The sequence below is a fragment of the Petaurus breviceps genome, unplaced genomic scaffold (genome assembly GCF_028583685.1).
Source record: "Petaurus breviceps papuanus isolate PSGF00001 unplaced genomic scaffold, PetGlider_PUasm1.0 181, whole genome shotgun sequence".
Taxonomy (NCBI): domain Eukaryota; kingdom Metazoa; phylum Chordata; class Mammalia; order Diprotodontia; family Petauridae; genus Petaurus; species Petaurus breviceps.
The window spans coordinates 5,839,131-5,854,152 of record NW_027185784.1 but is presented as its reverse complement, the minus strand read 5'-3'; the positions used below and the strand labels follow the sequence as shown (position 1 = coordinate 5,854,152).

Sequence of the window (15,022 nt, the reverse complement as noted above, 5' to 3'; positions counted from 1 at the left end):
AGATAGATAGATAGATAGATAGATAGATAGATAGATAGATAGATAGACAGACAGACAGACAGACAGACAGACAGATAAATAGATCTAAGGACACAGGGTGAATTGAATATGAAGGGATGATATCTAAAAAATAAAATTAAGGGGTAAGAGAGGAATATGTTGGGAGGAGAAAGGAAGAGATAGAATAGGGTAAATTATCTCACATAAAAGAGGCAAGAGAAAGCTGTTACAATGGAGGGGAAGAGGGGGAGGTAAAAGCGAATGAGTCAACCTTACTCTTTGGATTTGGCTTAAGGAGGGAATAACATACACACTCAATTGGGTATCTTACCCTTCAGGAAAGTAGGGGGTAGATGGATAAGAGAGGGGAGGGGTAGTCAGAAATAAACACTTTTGAAAAGGGACAGGGTCAAAAGAGAAAATAGAATATGTGGGGGGCAGGATAGGATGGAGGGAAATATAGCTAGTCTTTCACAACATAACTATTATAGAAGTGTTTTGCATAGCTACATATATATAAACTATATTGAATTGCTTACCTTCTCGATGAGTGTGGGTGAGGAGGGAAGAAGGGAAATAATTTGGATCTCAGAGTTTTAAAAATGATTGTTCAAACTGTTTTTACATGTAACTGTAAATACAGCTGATTTCTATAGACTGGGGAAGATTTCAGAGGACTCTTATAGTCAACTGCCTTTATTAATGTCTCCAGACAGGAACCACCCTGCAAAGATTTGTATCTTCTGATGGTGGAAAAAGTCAAAACTTCAATTAAAGAACACACACAAATTATTTGGATCCAGCTTTTAATCATTGAAGGCATTTCAACTCAACAAATATTTATTGACAAAGTTATCCAAGAGTCTCAGAACAAAACACTTGATGGAATGTGCCATAGTGAGACATAGAAGATCCTATCTTGTACATTTTTTTTAAAAATTATTCTTTTCTAAGCTATTTAGGGTTGTGTCAGTACTATGATTTTTTGTATTAAAATTGACATGGTAATGGTATAGTAGGAGTTTATCTTCATGCTCTGTACTAGACAGCTCCTACACTTTCTGTACTGTTTCTTGGTGATCTCACCAGTTCCTATGGATACAACTAGCATTCCCATGCAGATGACTCCCTTATCTACATATCTAGATATTGTTATAATCTCTTTGATAGTATTTTATTTAAAATTTTTGCATCAATGCTCATTAAGGAATTCGATCTATAATTATCTTTCTCTGTTTTGGGTTCTTCCTGGTTTGGGTACCAGAACCATATTTGTGTCATAAAAGAAATTTGGTAGGACTCTTTTCCCCATATTTTTCCAAATAGTTTATATAGTATTGGATTAATTGTTCTTTTAATGTTTGGTAGAATTTGCTTGTGAATCCATCTGATCTGGGGGATTATTCCTTACGAAGTTCACTGATGGCTTTTTAAATTTCTTTTTCTAAGATTGGGTTATTTAAGTATTTTATTTCTCCTTCTGTTAATCTGGGTAATTTATATTTTTGTAGCTTCTCATTCATTTCATTTAGATCATCAATTTTATTGGCATATAATTGGGGAAAATAGCTCCTAACAATTGTTTTAATTTCCTCTTTGTTGGTGGTAAACTCACCTCTCTCATTTTTGATGCTGGTAATTTGCTTTTCTTCTTTCCTTTTAAAACTAAATTTATCAGTGGTTTATCTATTTTATTAAGGCTTTTTGTTTTCATGAAACCAGCTTCCAGTTTTATTTATTAGTTCAATGGTTGTCTTGCTTTCAATTTTATTAATCTCTCCTTTGATTTTCAGGATTTCTAATTTGGTGTTTAATTGGGGATTTTTATTATTTTCTTTTCTGTAGTTTTTTTTAGTTGCATGCCCAATTCATTGACCTGTTTTTCCTCTACTTTATTGACATAAACAATTAAAGATATAAATTTTCCCCTAAGTACTGTTTTGACTACATCCCATAAATTCTAGTATGTTGTCTCATTGTTAACTTTTTCTTTAATGAAATTATTGATTGTTTCTATGATTTGTTCTTCATGCTGAGGGGTAGGGTCACTGGGGTGGGGCCTTGCTGCCCTGCATTGATTGCTCACTTGCAGTCTCAGGGTCTGCTGGTTTGCAGGAGGTTGGAGCCATGCTGGTGGATTGACCCAGGCTTGCAACCTTGCTGCAGGCTCCCTGCTGTGAGACTGGTTGCTGCTGCTGCTGCTGTTCTTGGACCTTGCTCCCCTCCCAATCCAGTGAGACAGACCTTCCTGCTGTGCTGGTAAGCTGCTTATCTGCACCTAGATCAACTCTAAGAAGATTTTCTAGTTGTTTGGAGGGGAATTTGGGAGCGTTTCAGAGGGCTCCTTCCTCACTACACTATCTTGGCACTGGAAATTTTCTCTCTGTGTATTATAGGGATTGTATATTAAAGAAGATAATATCAACCCAGAAGAATACTAACAGCAACGTGGGAACATAATATTCATTACTTTCTTCTTTAAACCATTACAGGCAGTGATTAAATGAAGCTTATGGGAGAAAATGATCATGACATATTAGTTGAATACTAAGATATGGAAAAGTAGCCATGATCTCAGTCCTACAGTTGTCATTGTAACCTCTATGGTTCTTCTCCTCAACCCCCTAACCACAGAGAAGGCTAAAGGAAGACATACCTGTAATATTGCTTACATTTCTGGGGAACAAACCAGATCTAGGAGAAAAAGAAATAGCCCAAGAGTGAGGAGACCTGGGCTCTAATCCTGGCTATGTACACTTAGGACCAAGGCTATGCTTCAGTTTTCTCATCTAATGCAAAGAAACAATAAGCTATGGTGAAAAGAGCATTGATCTTAGAGTCAAAAGACCTAGATGGAAATTTACACCCCAATAATAATTAGTTATATGGCCACTTCCTATATTTATGATACTGGCCAACTCAATACCCTCTTAGCTTCCTCACTTGCAATATGGAGATAATGATATCTGTACTATATATATAAAAGGAGTATTTAGTTCACTTCAAGAAGCACTTATTCAATGATTTGCATTGTCTTGTTTTCAATAGGTTTTTAAATGATCTTTTTTTTGCATTACCAGAGTTTCCCTCAATATCCTTCTCCTGACCCCTCCCAGAGAGTTATTCTACATAACAAATAATACTCTAAAGGCAAAAACAGAAAAAGAGGGAAAATCAACATAACTGATCAATACATTAAAAAAAAACTCTTAAAAATATATACAATGTTGGAGTAGCTAGATAATACAGTGGATAGAGCACTGGTCCTGGAGTCAGGCAGACCTGAGTTCAAATCCAGTCTCAGACTCTTACTAGCTGTGTGTAATAGTAATGAAATTTGAAGTTCCTTTTGTATTGCTAAGCTAAGAGGTGCTTAGCTTCAAATTAAGGCACTAGTTTCAAATTAAGCCTTTCTTAAAGAAATAGAAGGTATGAATTCCTGTTGCTGACATAACAGGAAGGGGCTGAATAGGGAGGAGCAATACTGTATATAAGGAAAGACAGAACTCCTTGGGATAAGCTTTGTGGAGGCAGAAACAGCTGCTGCTGAGGAGGCTGAAGAGGAAAAGCCAAGGCTGGAAAGAATGATTTTGACTTTGGGAACCTGGGTGAAGTGATTTTGGTTCTGAGAACCAGCTGGAGCTTCTGCTGAGGAGCTACCAGCTTCTCCTGGGAGGTGCCGAAGCCTGAGAAAGCATGACTGTGATACTGGTACTTTGCATGAACCTGTTTGTGGCTTTGTTAAGCCTTGACTTCCCAGGAACAGAGACTGTGAAGGATTTAAGGTGGACTGGACACTGTGAGCTTCAGTGTGGAACAGGAACAGCACAGAGAGCTGAACAAGGAACTGGGAATGAACCCAGGTGATAGTTTGGTGAATCCAGATAGGAGCTGGGACCATGGAAGGGGATCCAGGGAATATGAGAGACTACCCCGAGTCAAGCTGAAAGAAGACGTTAGTTGGATACTGTGTACTAACTGAGAAGATTGTAACTTATTTGTGACTGAGGGGTGGATGGCCTGTGTATTTTACACTATCCCTTAAGAGAGTGCTAAGTAGTGACTGATAGTTTAACTTAGTGTGCCCCGGGAGTGGAGAACTTCGACTATTGTATTTTGTGACCCTTAAGGAGGTAAACCTCCTTAAGGATAATTGAATGATTGAATTGATTGAATGATTGAGTTACTAAGTGATTGATTGACTAAATGATTATACTTTGTTCAAAACTGTGTGACCACTGTAATGAAAACTATGTGGCCATTTTCTGTGATAAGTTGTTGTGAATGCTGTATTTTGGCTATCTGTGATAAGTTGTAACATTGTGAATGCTGTACCTTGATTTACTGTGAATGTTTTGCTCTGATTTGTTATTGAATAAATAGTGTTCACTATACTATGTAATCAGAACCTTATAAACTGTTCAGATTAGCATTCTTCTGGAAAGCTGCTCATAGTTGGCTTTACGCTGTGTGACTTTGGGAAGTCACTTAACCTTGATTACCTATGCACACACACATAGACACCCCTCAAATTGCTTACCTTCTCAATGAAGGGGGAAGGGAGGGAAGAAGAGAATTTGGAACTCAAATTTTTTTTAAAAATCAAGTGTTAAAAAACTTTTTACACACAGTTGGGGAAAAATTAAATGTTAAATAAATAATTTAAAAATAAAAATATATTCAATGTACAACACCTATATACCTTTTTATTAAGTGTTTATCATGTGCAAAGTACTGTGCTGGTCTCTGGAATATATAAAATTCAGGACATCTCAGACTTGATGGAGCTAGATGAGTAGATCTAACTTCTATTTTCATGAGCAGACAACTAGGCAGCACTTGGGGCCTTAGTGCCTTGGATCAGAACAATCATCAGAAAATAGCAACTGAGGTCTAGGTCACTCTGGAGTAGTACATTGAATCTGTCGGGCAAGGGGGTCTAATCCTGAGAAATCCCACTTCCCAGAATCTACTCAGAGCTATTTTTTTTTAGGTCACTCCCCTTATTCTTGCCAATCTGAATCCCTTTCCCTAGCTTATTCTCCCTGGTGTTATCCAGAAGGGATAATGGGTTACCTCAGGTCCTAGTCAGCCAAATTATCACTCAGTGGAGGTCTGCAAACAGAGACTGGATGACTGCATGTCAAGCATGTAATAGAGAGAATTTTTGCTCAGGTCAAAATAGGATTAGATTAATTCAGAGGACTTTTCCAATTCTGTGATTCTCTAACTCTTTTTTTCTGAGATCCAAATCCTGAAGATGATAACAGATTACATCTATAAAATACTTTAAAGTTTATAAAGCATCTCACACTTGTTATCATATTTCATTTTTGAAACTACTTCAGATTTCTAGCAGATCAAGAGATTCCCCCCACCCCTCAGTGGTAATATATCACTCAAATACAGAGATAGGGACTCAATCACAGCAAGTAGTGCCAACAAGTCTCCAGTTTCCAAAGAAAGCATTTTTATTCAAAGAGATAAAACAATAAGATATATACTTTTTTTAAAAAATTTCCCCTATAACCACAGGCACAATATTTTTAAAAACAATAAATTAGTAATATCATTATTAGTTAATTGTCAAGTATTTATTATATACCAACTATGCCAGGCAGGAACTGTGCTAGACATTACAGATAGGGATAGGGATAGGGATGGAACCTGTGATTTTATTGGTATATAGGACTCCTGAGTAGGAACTCCTTCTAGTAATTCAGGCTGGCATATTTCTCTACAATTTATAGTCTTGGAATCTTAGAGAGTTGCCTAGAGCAATGAAAGGGTAAGTGGTTTACCCAGGGTCATGTAGCCACTATATGTCACAGACAGGACTTAAATTAGTCTTCCTGGCTTTGAGGCCAGCTTCCTATCCACTATGCAACACTGTCCCTTTAGCTACTTGGAGATCAAGCAAAAAAATAAATAAATAAATGAAATAGCTTCCTTTCTATCAGGGAAAACAACATGTACACATAAGCACATAAAAATATATAAAAAGTAAATACAAGATAATTTGAAAGCCATTAGACATTTGAGGGATAGGATAGCACTTGAACAGAGTTTTGAGGGATATTTATAATATGATATATAATATTATCATTATATATTATTATTAATGATATTGCATTTGTTATATATAATTAATTTATTATTAATAATTTTATATTTTATTATGTATAACCTGTAACATAACATTTAGAGATATAAGAGGTAGAGTTCAGGCAGGTGCATTCAGGCATGATGGCAGCCCCCATGATAAGAACTCACCCTAGGTATTAGACTTTGGAGATTCAGGGCTCACTTGCCCAAGAGAGAACCACAAGATAATCACTAGACTACCTCAAAAACTCCACCATTATTATATCTGTAGGACTAATAACCATGTTTCTTGGACACATCATGCTAATCATCTTCTCTCTTGGCAACAGGCAAAGCACATTGTCTGATATGGTTGTATGATGGTAATTGGATTCCAATTACTTCTATATAAGTGAATTCCAACTGCATCAAAAGTATGGGCAGAGTTGGAGGAATCCAATTTATAATTAGCACTTGCTGGTGCCAATGGATCTCATTGCCCACATGTAAGCTTCTTTGTCAATTGTTTTAATTTTCTTCAGTATGAATCTTAAACTTTAAAACTGTACATTTTAATAAATGCATATGGAAAAAAAAAAACTAGAAACCAGAGATGGAATATTGTATGTGAGGAACAGCAAAGAGCCCTGTTTGACTGAATCTCAGAGTCTGTGTAATGGGTTAATATATATCAGCCCTAGAAAGGTACGTTCCAGGCTTTCTATAATCCAAAGACTTATCTGGATATGGTCAAAATATAGCAGAGGTGTAAATATGGTCATAGCAATTCAACAAAATATCCTTCTCTGTATAACCATAATCCCCATCTGTTATTCAATACAAATATATAAAACCATCTGTTACATGTAAACAAATTTAAAAGTTAATAAATATTATATTGGGTTCTCTCTATAAATCATAGCAATTATTTTCTATTTTTAACAAGAGTTGGATAGAGTTTAGCAATTAGGATGTCCTCTGAAGCCTTTAAAACAGTATTGCACCTGTCCTATTGCAAAATCCTCCAAACAGGACCACCCTTCCATGGATGGCATGAAGATACTGCAGCTGTCAGAAATAATGTTTTTCACCTAATTATCTGAGGACTATACAGATGGCAAAGTAGCGAGATGTAAATTTATTTCAGCAGAAAGCTTAAAAGCTCATCAAATTCAACCTAGTATTAATAATCCAAAGAGCCCCCATTTCAAGCATGTGGACAATATAGTTTCAGAAGAAATGCAGATGAGTTCCCAGTGCAAATCTGGAACAAACTCCAAATGCAATCAGAAATTGTGCGAGAAGAATGCCTCGTAAGCTTGGTGGAGCATTTGCTTAAGAATTTCTTTTTCCAACTAAAATTTCGAACCGGTTTAAAGTTGCCTCACTATATATTATAATAACTGTTCTCTACCCAGAAGGCATATCAGAATGCTCCTCCTTCCCCTTCTTTTTTAGAGAATGGAAGAGTGGTAGCACTATGGTTATAGAATACTGCTCATAAGTTATCGTTGTATTGATAGGTTCTATTAAACTGCTTTTTTCTCTTTTGTTTGATTCTTAGTTATAAGGGCTGAATCTCAGGATAGGGGAGGGGAGGAACCCCTTGAGAAGTGATGGTGATATAAAAGCAAAAGAAATCAATAAAAGTTCATTTGAAAAGAAATAAAGCAAACTAACCCACCCAAAATAGAATGGGCAGCCAGGTCAGGTAGTCAACATGAATCAGGTGGTGTTTACTATGTACTCTCGGACTAACAAATAAAGGTGAATGCATAACCCCAGTTTCCAAAAAGGAAGACTTATGGATAGCTATGCATGTGTAAATTATTTGCATCACTGGAGTTTTTCAAGCAAAGGCTAGACGTGTATGTGTCAGAAGTAATATAAAGAGGATTCATGGATTCATTGGGAGGTTGGACTAGATAACCTCTCAAGCTCCTTTTTCACTATGGGAGGCAGTGTTATAGTCAGAAAATCTGGGTTCAAATTCCACATTCTGCCACTTACTAAATGTGTGACTTTTTAAAAATTTATTTTGTTTTTAACTTATGGAATAAAACAAGCATTTCCATAACACAGTATTATAAAAAAAAATCTGATTGCACAGGAAACTGAAATTTTACTATGTACAACTTGCTATTCCTTTTAAATATGCAACAAAGCTATCATGTAAATTTCTTTTTTTTTCTTCTTTTTTCCTCCCCTTTGTCCCACCCTGCCGCAGACATGGCCACTATTAGACACAAATAGGGGTGTGCGTGCATGCGTGTGTGTGTGCGCGTGCATGCGTGTGTGTGTGCGTGCATGCGTGTGTGTGTGTGTGTGTGTGGTAAAATATAGGTATGACTTTTTAAAAGCGATTTGATATCTCCCAGCTTCAATTCCTTCCCCTGTTTAAAACACTGAGATCACTGAATCATCCTTTCAGTGGTATTGGAAGGAAAGTTCTGCATAAATAGGCACTATTAATAAGGCTCTAAGATTCAATAGCACAGTGCCACCCCTCTCTGCTCCCCCCCCTCAAAATCTGGGCTTTCATGATTTTATCATTAGATCACTTTTTTCTTCAAATATTTCAAATAGAATTTGTAGAAGTCAAGTAATAAGACAGTTCTGTGATAATTAAAAAAAAACACAACTTTGTTCCAAAGTGATTGATGCATTGGAGAGCAATTTGAATATAACACAGAATTTGCAAGTTGTAACCCTTCTCATGCCCACTTTCACAAGCAAACTTCATGTCTTTTACAAGATTAAATGCTATTGTTTATTATCTATCTTCTGATACGGTAGAAGCTGTGGGTGGAGGTAGAGAAGGACTGGTCTCTAGCCATACACTCCTGTCTTTCCACCACCCCCACCAAGTTTCATCTTGTAGTTTCACCCTACCCAGGTCTCCCTCTTAGCCTTAGCTGTTGACTTTGTCAACCCACCAGTGGGAACCAGGATGTAGGCCAAGGCCACAGATGTCACTACTATTTTAGTATTTGTGTATTCCTTAACCATTAAATATGTATAAAACCGTTCTACCATTTTCATTAGGTTCATATCTTTTTTATATGTCACTGATGAAGTTTTCTAGTGTCTGGTCATTGATTCCATTTTTCCCATAAGTCATGTGGTTTTTACTGTGAAATTTTGCATAGCTAAGTGATTTTTGAGAATTCGTATGTCACATTATAATAGCACTGACTCTATCTCTTTCTAACAAGAATTCTGTAACAGGATGAAAAGGTCAAAATAGCAAATTATTCTGAAATTTCTACACTAATATTTTAATACTGTATTATATCACATCTCATTTCCTAAAGCCATTAAAAATCCTGTTCCAGGAACTGGACTAGAAAAAAATAGCATAACTTTTTGTAGGAACAAAGAACTGGAAATGAATTGGACACCCATCAATTGGAAAATGGCTAATGATATTATGGAACATAAATATATTTGAATATTACAGCACTGTAAAAAATTATAAATGATGGATACAAAGAAGCATGGAAAGACAAGAAAAAGAATGAGAAAAGCAATGCACACAATGTAAGTGCAAAGGACAATCAAACCTGAATTCTCTGAAATTACACTGACCAACATTAGCCTCAAAAGAGTATATCAAGGCATCTTCCTTGACTTCTTTATAGAGGTGAGTGACAATAAGGTATGGAATGCTAGAAATAACATCACACTCTTGAAGCATTGGTTAGTTTTACACTACTTTTTTTCTTCTTTCTTATTTTTTACTAAAATGAGAGATTAGGGGAGAAGTGGTTGGGAAATTTAGGTGATGTTCCCGCAAAAGATATCAATAAAAATTTATTTGAATAAAAAGAAAATGTATGAGAACTCAGTACCTAAAAGTAATCCAGAACCATAATATCCATGGATATAATTTAACTACTGGCAACTGGGTCAAGCAAGCCTCATGAAAGACAAATTCAAATCTACTTGTTAAGACAAACAAATGCCTTAGACCCCACCCAAACGATGAGAGACAGAGACAGAGACAGTCTGGTAATGTGAGCCAAGCTCTAGGATACCACAAGGCCTCTGCTGAAGAAGTTGCAGGGCGTGACTGGCCAGGTAAGAGCTCATTAAAATGTCACCCTCTAGTCATTTCCTGTTTTAACTAATTATTCCTATTAACTAGGTGCTAAACTTAGTTGTTTCTACCTATAAAGAGTTTAAATGCTTCCTTCTATTTGTGTGTCCCAGGACAAAGCCTACCTGAGGCTTTGATACTTCCTTCAAAGTTGAATGGATAAAAAGATTCATGATGGAAAGGGCTGTCCACATCCAGAGAAAGAACTACAGAGTCTGAATGCATATTGAAGCAAACTACTTGCTCTCTCTCTTTTTTGTTTTGTTTTATTCCTTCTTTCTTGTTGTTCATTCCATTGGTTATAATTCTTCTTTACAACTTGACTAATGTTTAATGTGAAAGTATTTGTAGAGAAGAATTGCATGCTGCCATGGGGTGGAGGGGGGAGGAGAAGAAGGGGGAGAATATTTGGAAATCAAGGAATTGTGAAATTGAATGTTGTAAACTAAAAGAAAGAAATAATTTTTTAAAAAGTTGAATGGATGGAGAAAAATACAAGGCGTGATGAACAAAAGCAAGAGACAAGACCCACTGGTTCCAGTCAAGAAAGAAATTTAGTTTTTCAAGAATCACAGCAATACCTAGTCTCCAATGCACACAGGATCAAGGGACCATATATCTATGTGTGTGTATGTCTGTGTATATGTATTTATGTATATTTGTATTTTATTATATATTATATATTGTTTTATTGTATATTTATGCATATATGTATGCTTATATTACCAATCATTAATAAACATTTAGAAAGTTGTTCTAATTCTCTAATAATCAGTCAGTTTTTATGTATTAGCAGAAAAAATGGAAACACCTTATATTACCAACAATTAGAGAACAATAATTTGTAGTTTATCAGTTTAATAGAATGTTATTTGTACTACAAAACAGTGTTTTGTATTTAATAGTTACTTAATAATATTTTTAATGCCATGTAATTGAACCCAATTTTCAAAAGAGCAAATATCAAGTAAACAAAGAACTTTGGAAAGATATTCTAACTAATAGAAAGTGAAGATGGCAAATAACAACATATACACTGACTATTAAAAATGTCAGGTGCAGATTAAAGCATGCTTTTTTACTTTATTTTTCTTGGGGGGCTTTTTGTCTGTTTTCTTTTGCAACAGGGCTAATATGGAAATATATTTTGCATAACTATCCACGTATAATCTATATCAAAGTGTTTGCTTTCTCAAGGAGGATGGTAAAAAGGGAGGAAACAGGGAATTTAGAACTCAAAAATTAGAAAAAATGTTTTAAAAATTTTTTACATATAATGGAATTCTTGGAATTTTTTAATGTCAAAAAAAGATGAAGACGAATTGGGAAAGGTCAGAATAAATGCTTATTATCTGATTGAAGTTTATAATGTTATTTTAAAAAATCAAAATGGAAATACTCCAGATTTGGTCACTGGGGGCTCAATTTCATGTTTACTTCTATTTCTTGAGACCATGGTCAAGTTTATAATTTAAAAAAAAATAAAGACAGTGGCAAGCCATTTTGTTGCACTGATGCTTATTAGTACTGGACAACATCATTTGGAACTAGATATGACTTTTAAAATGAAGATTACCTTAGTTTTCAGTATGTGTAGTGAGAGTTTAGAAGTTTAATTTGGAGATTAGCATCTCCATGACCTCTTCCTTAAACTACATCATTTCAGCTTTCTAGACCTCAGTTTCCTCATGTGTAAAATAAGAAGCTGTAACCAGAGGACCTTAAAATTCCTTCCAGCTTCAAAGACTATAATTCTGTTATTTCAGTTCCCTAAATTAGAAGCATTAATAGCAAAACTAAAGTCTGCCAGGAAACTTTCCTTGAATAGCTATCATGAGTCTCATTAGTCCTTCACTTTGCCTCCTTCCAAGATCAGTTCCACCCTCTGAATCTGTTTCCTCATCTGTAAAATGAGTATGTTGAACTAGATGATCTCTCAAGTTCCTTCTAGCTTACATATTCTATTTGTATTTAATTTGTGCTTTTAATTTTTGTTTCAAACATTTTCTGTTCCTGGTTTTTTTTTTTTAATTTTCATTTTCAATAGATTTTTATTGTTCTTTGTTTTTACATCACCTAGATTTTCCCTTCTAACATCACTCTAGATTCTCAGAAAGTCATCTCAGATTTTGAAACAAGTTTAAAAAATAAAAAGAAATCAGCAAAACCAATTCAAAAAAATCTGACATTATACACAATGTCCCAGACCTGTGAAAATCAACAAAAATTTTTTTCACAACAAAATTTTTTGTTTGATTTTAAGTTCCTACAGGGCAGCAAAGGCCATGCTTATATCTTTTTGTTCTGCCCACAATGCCAAACTCTGCATCACTTAAATCCAATTCCTCGGTAAGCCAATATATCAACCCATGATGTCTCTGGTTCCCTTTGAAAATGAAGGTCGAGGGGCAGCCAGGTAGCACAGCAAGTAAGAGCACCAGCTCCAGTGTTGAGAAAACCTGGAGATCGAATCCCGGGCTCAGACACTCAGCACCACACCCAGAAATAACTGGCCGTGTAACCTTGAGCAAGTTACTTAACCCCGATTGCTAAAAAAAGAAAAAAAAGAAAAAAAAAAAGAAAATGAAGGTCGAACAACAAAACCAAACCAGTGCCAAATAAAGTGCTCCACCAAAATGCCCATTTCCACAATAACGGCCAAGGCAGCACAGCAACACATATTATTATTTATTGAAAGTCCTGGAAAAACCAGGTCAGGATCTCATTTTATGAGACCTGCTCCCTCCCCTCCTTCAATTGTCCCTTTTACTTTTGAAGGTACCACCATCCTCCCAAACCCACCAGCTCAAAACTTCAATGTCATTTTCAACCACTCATTCTCATCTTTCCCCACCCCTCCCATATCCAATCTGTTACCATGACCAATTATGTTACCTTCATAATAACATCTCTCATATAGATGAGCATCTCCATGACCTCTTCCTTTGACTATGTCACTTCAACTTTCTAGACCTCTCTCCTCTGACCCTGCCACCACTATAATGCAGGTCCTTATGACCTCAAATCTAGACTATTACAGTTGATCTTCCTTCCACAAGTCTTTCCCAACTCTAGTCCATTCACCACTCAGCTTAGCAAAATAATCTTCCCAAGTACAATATCACCCATCCATTCAATAAATGCCAGTAATTCCCTATCACCTCTAAGATCCCATATAAAATCTTCTGCTTGATATTCCAAGCCTTTCATAAGGCCTTCCCCCCTCCCCACATGCCCAGTCTTCTTATACCTTACTCCTTTCTACAGAATCTATGATTTTGTGACAATGGACTCTTTTCTGTCCTTCAAACAAGACCAGGACTTTTTTTTTTTTGCCTTTTGGAGGGTAACTGGGGTTAAGTAACTTGCCCTAGTTTTTTTTGTGTGGGTGTTAAGTGTCTGAGACCCAAACTGAACTCAGGTCCTCCTGACTCCAGGGCAGGCGCTTTACTCATTGCACCACCTAGCTGCCCCTCAGACCAGGAATTTTTACTGGCTGTCTCTCATGCCTGGAATGTTCTCCCTCTTCATCTCCACCTAGCTTCCCCTAGGTTCTTTCAAGCCCCAGCTAAAAGCATACAATCTATAAGAAACTTATCCCAATGCCCCTTATTTCTCATGCTTTGCCTCTATTCATTATATCCAATTTATCCTAAATATATTATATTTGTACATTTGCATGCTGTCTCTCCCAATAGAATGTGAGTTTTTTGAGAGTACAGAAGACCTTTTGCTTTTCTTGTATTCAAAGTGCTTATTAGCACAGTTCCTCGTACACAGTAGGAGTTAAATAAATGTTTGTTGACTAACTCTACTGACCCACTCACCTAGTCTTAACCTCTTCCCTTTAGTATTAGAATTTCATTAGCACTACTTAATGGCATTATAAGAAGGTTTCAGAAGATCTTAAAGTTACTCCTAACATGTATTATAACCAACATCAAGGTATCTCCAGATGTTCTATAATGAATTCAAAATGTATTTTGTCTAAGTTAAAACCCTAACTCTCCATAGGAAGGAGAACAAATGTTTATTAAGAGTCTCCTCTGAGCAGAGCTCAGTGTTAGGTAGTAGGTGCATTAAGACATTACTCCTGACCTCACAGAACTTGTAGCCTTTTAAGAGGAACCTATATAGAGGTAAACTATAATATCCAATGATAAGAATAAAAGAAGGGGCAACTAGGTGGCACAGTAGATAGAGCACCAGCCCTGGAGCCTGGAGACCCTGAATTCAAATTTGACCTTACTAGCTGTGTGACCCTGGTGTGATAGTAATGGCAATTAAAGATTCCCCTGTATTGGCTTGGTTTTCAAATTGATTGTGTTAAAACCCAGAGCTTGTTAATCCCACCTGTGGGATGGACTTTTTGATGTGAAAAGAAAGTCCTGAACTGGGAGGAGCTGGTGACGTAGATTTGGAGAGACAAGAGAGAGGCGGAAGATCTTTTTGGAAGCAGCACCTCGTGGAGAGGGAGGGAGACTAAGAGAATTGCTGGTGGCCGCTTTGAATTGCCCTGGACTTTTGAGACCTGCCCCCTGAGCTGCCAAGGACTGAGGAGACATGGCTGTTTGGCTGGTACTTTGTCTGTCTGTTTTGATGTTATTTTGCCAGATTTGTCCACTGGTGAAAGACAGTCCTTTTGTTGAAGAAGTCCTGGAACCTGGCTGTTCGCTAAGAAGCCCTGAGACTGTCCTGCAGACAGAGAGTGCATACTGTCCACTGGTGAGGGACAGTGCTGTTGTTGCAGGGGTCTGGAGACTGTCCTGCAGACAGAATGAATACTGTCCACTGGTGAAGAACAGTGCTGTTGTTGCAGGGGTCTGGAGACTGTCCTGC

At 36.6% G+C, this 15,022-nt stretch overlaps 1 protein-coding gene across 7 annotated transcripts in view; it reads right to left on the bottom strand.

Annotated features, from left to right (window-relative positions):
• LOC138160552 (hyaluronidase PH-20-like) overlaps window positions 1–15,022 on the bottom strand; it is a 71,067-nt gene that overhangs the window by 11,324 nt on the left and 44,721 nt on the right. Inside the window, exon 4 of one of the 7 annotated variants that reach the window (XR_011168166.1) lies at window positions 10,758–12,732. The exons of 5 other annotated variants lie outside the window; for them this stretch is intronic. The gene's annotated coding sequence lies outside the window, so the exon portion shown is untranslated. Of the gene's footprint in view, window positions 1–10,757; window positions 12,733–15,022 lie in introns of those variants that run through there. One more of the 7 variants, XR_011168164.1, reaches the window with a different exon arrangement.